Raw genomic sequence first — 5,779 nt, 5'->3', positions numbered from 1 at the left:
TGGTGATGACTAGCTGCCTTCCCTCTAGTCTTACACTGCTAAATTAGGGACGGCTAGCACAGATAGCCCTCGAGTAGCTTTGTGCGAAATTCCAAAAAAACAAACAAAACAAAACAAATCCAAGAACAATATCATCTCAATTCATTCACAAATACTCGAACATACCAACCATACCAGATAGACTCCTACATAGTACAATAATGTACTTTAAAAGAATTGGATGAAAAACGAATTACTATGCGAACTAGACAGGTACTTCATACATGATGAAGCTAGTCCTAAATATCTCTCCCCAGTTAACTTATATTTCAAATATAAAAATAAATAAAAAGAAAAAAAAATATAAAAACTTGAAATAATAAAAATATAAAAAACTTTTAATAATAATAATATATATATATATATATATATATATAGTTTATTTATTTATGTATTTAAAAAAATGCCACCAGCGAACTTGACATTCTGCTAATAGAATAAAATAATAACTGTATACGAGCCAAGATACATGGACATTGCCCTGAAAAGGACCAAATAATATTCAGTTCACAGTTATAAATATCAATCACCCAAGAATATAAGTACGGGGAGGAGGAAGAGGTCATAGAGAACCTGACCCTCCAGGGTATGAACTTTTATTACCCAAACACCGACGACATTCATACGAAATTATTGATGTATATCACATTATTTTCCTTATCAAAGAAATGTAAGTTTTTATAAATTATTTGGGTATTTTTTATTTACAGGCACATTCTATGCAAAATGTTACTCTTACTCTTTTAAAAAACCTTTTATAAATTATTTATTTAACAATTTTTTATTAATTAATTTTTTATTTGCAGTTGTTCTAGCGAGTCTTTTAACTAATTCGTTACAGTAATCTCGTTGTTTGTATTAACGATAGTAGGAAATTACAATGGTTGAATCACAAAACAAAAACAATATAATAAGCATTTTCAGAACACAGGCACCTCGTTTTATTTCATTTTACTTATAAAATCTTTATATAGAAATAGTTGTATTAAGTATTAAAATAATGGTTTTTAAGCACACAGATGCGCAATGATCTCTGTCTGTGCTGTGTCCACTTCTGGTATCGAAACTCAGTTTTTAGCGTTATAAGCCTTCAGATTCATCGTTGAGTCACCTGCAGGTTGAATGTTTCGGTTGGCAGTATACAGAAAATTAATGAAGTAATGTAATTCTACGAGAATCAATCATTTTCAATAGCTACGTTTAATTACTAAGAAATGCATAATTATCAATGTATTTTATTTACAATGGTTGCCAAGTTTGAACAACTTATAACACCTGCAACACATTACAGACAAAGTTTTCAAAAGTTTCTCAAATGAAAAACCTTCATTTTCTAAAGTTGTAAAAGGTGGTAAAAATGTTTCAAGTTTCGCTAACCGACCATAATTTGGCAGTGATAGACTAGACTGAAGGCAGCTAATTGACACCGCCCACCAGTAATTCTTGAGATATTTCACCAATGCATTTTGAGATTGATGGCCACTTTACGCCCCTCCCCTAACAACTAAGCCTTGCCTGACTGATGGTAAAACATATCGTACAGAAAGAAAACGCAGCGAGTGAATTAATTTAGATTTAAAATCTTTTTCGATGTATGCAATTAGAGCAAATTCCAACATTGAGTCAATAAGCACGAACGTCGAAATAAATTAGTTAGCTTTACTGTCTTTTTTTTTCTCTAATATTTTTATTTGCTTGTGACCAATGAACATCAACACCAGAAAACTAACTACGGATAATTGCACATCTTCATTTTTCTGCCAGAAATAAAAACAAAAACATTTTCTACAAATAAGTAACAATCCAGTTGTTTTCGATTCTGTAACAACCGTTCAGCGCATGTCCGTAGATATGTTTAAGGGCTCTGATCTTACTGAACGATAAAACGAAAACGTGATTATTTAAACCTTGTCACGTATTCAGCCTATGGTGAACACTTTCTAAACGGAGTTGGTCTGTTTCAAGACGGTAATGCACAAACTAATTAATACTTTTAAAACTGCTAAATACCAGCCACCAGATTTAAATGGTATAGAACTTCTATGGTCATATTTCCACTATTAGCACAAAAATTAGTGACATTAAAAAAAAATCGTTGTTTGGTGCACAAAATCTTGTTCACCTAATTCTATAGTCTTCTGGAGGACCAAGTTAACATTCATAATAATATTGTAGATTATTTTATACACGCGATTTTAACAAAGTAGACATAAATTAAATATTTTTTGTTTGTTGTTGAAAGCAAAGCCTTGTATGTCTGTCTGTTCTCATCAAAATTTCGAGTTTTAGCGTTATACCTACTTAATATTACCAGTGGGCCACCACATACGTGACATTTTTAATTAATAAAAATATTAAATAATATTGAATACGTGTGTGTATTACCACAGAGCACAGTTTTAAACTAAATTAGATGTGTAAATATGTTAATCTTAAGATACGACACTGAAACGTATATATGGAACATACTCATTTTTAAAGTTTGTAAAAGTGTCCATATTATTATTCATTAGGTGCAAATTGTAAGACCACAACCTGTCGGCTCTTCTAGTCAATTCAAATTGTCTTTAGTAACTCAATTTAGTCACCTGACCTTATAAAACGTTTCATATACAACCCCAATTATAAACAGAATCTAACATATTTCCGTGTGAGTTTGCAGAGGTATTATATCTTGTATACTGCTAATTTGTTATTGTAAGCACAAGATTTCTTGTTAAATATCAGGCTTGTATTTCAGGGAATGGGCAGACGTATGCTGGTCTAATTATTGCAATTGTGTTCATAAACTACCAAGACAATAGTGAAAGACAAAAATTGCTTATCAGGTGTGAATAAAACCAGACACTCCCTATTTCAATTACATAAACAATTTTCAACGCTACTGCTATCTTTGTCTGATTTGTTATTTTTGTAACGCTGTAATAAATAATAAAAGTCCGCCTTTATGGGAAAAGAAGAAAAACCCGTTAAACTGGTAGATGAAAAAAAAGAGTTATTACATTCTATATATTAAAGCAAAGAAATAAGTAGAAACCTGCAAAAGTGATAGATTAAACTTTTAGAAAAAAAAAACACTTTTAAATAGTTTGTGAAAATGGTAATACTGGGGGAGCCAACAGGCCTGACGAGAGGAGGAGTCAGGGGGCTAAAGTCCTAGGGCCTGAGGGTAACATGGGATAAAGAATAATGTATTCTCATTTTCATGAGAAAAATTCAGTAATGCGGCTAATCGCTTTGCCTCAAAAAATACCTTTTTATCCGAAAATTGTAAATTCTCAACACCTTTGGGCTCTGCCCACCAGAAACATTCTTCATATGCCCTAGAATATACCATGAATTTATGAAGACTTCAAAAGGGGCTCATGGACATAATTGTCCCCAGAGCCTGACCTGCCTCTCGATGCCCTTGGGAACCAAATATAAATTTTGGCAGGGTAAAAGTCATCTTTATCTATGACAGCATTTTTTTTTCTTACAGTGTGGTTAGCCTTTGAAAAGGTTGCCTTCAGATGTAGTATACTCCCATCAATTTAAGGGAGGTTAAATGAAAGCTTGATAAATATTTGATTATGAAAGGCTGGCTGAGCTTTTTAATGTTTAGATTAATCCTGTCAATAGGAGGGCCAAGATGGACAAAAAATAGTCCCTTGTCAGGCTACTTGGTTTTGTTTCTTTGCTGTGAAATGCAAAACTACACAGTGAACCATCTGTAGTTTTCCCACTGTGTGTAACATCACCCAGTTTTTAGCATTATGAGACTTCAGACTTAATAGTGAGTCACTGAAAGAGCTTTATTTGGAAGAAATTTAAAAGTAAATTACAACTGTACATAAACCATGTTTCATGTAATGAACAAAAACTGTATGTGAAAGTATGGCAAGTGTAGTCTATCTGTAACTTCCTTTTGTTAAGTATACTTGGTTTGGTATATTTTGAAATTTGCACAAAGCTACTTGAGAGCCATCTGCACTAGCTATCCCTAAATTAACAGTGTAAGACTAGAGGGAAGGCAGCTTGTCATCACCATCCACTGCCAACTCTTTTCACCAACGAATAGTGGAGTTGACCGTCACATTATAATGCCCCCATGGCTGAAATGGCGAGCGTGTTTGGTGCGACCGGGATTCGAACCTGCGACCCTCAGATTATGAGTTAAGTGCCTTTACCACCTGGCGATGCCGAGCGTTAGGTAGGCTTAAAAAATTATTGAACATAAATTGCCAGACCTTTTCACAAAAACTTTTTATTTTTTCTTCTTACAACACTTTCTTTCATCAGGATTTTTAAGTTAAACTTTGCTGGAACACATTTAATTTTAAAATACAAATTACACCTGGCAAACTTGTGGATTGTCTCACTCAGTACTTTTGGTTTTATAAAATTATTAATTATTCAAGTGAAAAAAAGTTCGGAAAATAACAGAGCATTTAACTTTTTAAAAAACAGTAATTATTTAGTGGGTCTATCATAAGACTGCAAACATTAGATATATTAAATTAACCCTCAATTTCTGTTTCAAGCCATAAAATACTAATAATTGTTGCAATCTGTGTTATTAAAATGCATATTGTTTCACTGCTTCACCAAATTATAATATTGTCCTAAATAATATTCTATTAGTTAATGGTATTTACACTGTAATTAATACAGTGGAACCCCTCTAAGCGGCCATCCCTCGAAAGCTGTCATTCAATCACAGTACCTTTTTTGTTTACATAATCCCTAATTATGTACAGTGGAATCCCTCTAATCAGGCCAGTTTGTCTCAGTCCCAAAGATGGCTGTTTAGAGGGGTTCCACTTTATATACTTTTGTGTAAAACCCAATTTCTTATGTAATATGAATGCAACTGGTTAAATATTAAATATGATGTGGTCCTTCTTCCGTTTTTCATGCCCAAGAAATGATAAAATGTGTTCATGTGTTTAGAGAAGTGGTTTAATGCACATTTGATAAATAACCTGATTAACACTGATTTAAGTAACTGTTTTAAAATGTTTTATTATATCCACACATTAAATGTATCCAAATTAAGGTTATTTACTGTATCTAAACTTATGAAATGTTGAAAATAAATAGCTTTTTTAAACACGTTTATACATATATATGGTTGTTTACTGTGTATACATTTATAAAGTGTTTAAAATAAATAATCTTTTTAGGAAACATACCACATTACATAACCAAATAGCTTGAATAAGTCCTCAGCCAAAATATACAGATAACTTTTTGTTAACCAGCATCATAGATTTATATTTCACTTTATTTCATTAATTTCCTACACGTGGTAAGTGATTAACTGATAATTTAAACATGTAACTTTCTTGGGTGTTTTTTATATTTATTACGCTTCTAGAATTTTCTGATATACTTGAGCACATAGGTATCTAGTGGAGTGTGTTTAATACTGGTATTAAATTTTTCTGAATTACTTCACTAGATATTTGTGTTTTTATTTATTTTAATACAGATTAGTTACATTAATAAAGTGGATTTGATTTTGAAGTGGGATCTTCCAATAGACTACTTTAACCAACAGTTCTCTATCTGCAATCCATGAGCAAAAAAGGTTTGAGAACCACTGATCTATGTCGTCAAAAGTAGCATTTAGCTTCAAATGTTCACATTGAAGCTGTTACCACTTCTAATATTCATAGATGAAACTGTTAAACATTTAATCTAAAATAGAGTTGGGTCACATGTTTTAGTGAAATAAAAAAAAAGAATAAACAATAGG

The sequence above is a fragment of the Tachypleus tridentatus genome, chromosome 4, assembly GCF_004210375.1.
Source record: "Tachypleus tridentatus isolate NWPU-2018 chromosome 4, ASM421037v1, whole genome shotgun sequence".
Lineage (NCBI taxonomy): Eukaryota > Metazoa > Arthropoda > Merostomata > Xiphosura > Limulidae > Tachypleus > Tachypleus tridentatus.
This window is presented reverse-complemented; position numbering follows the sequence as displayed.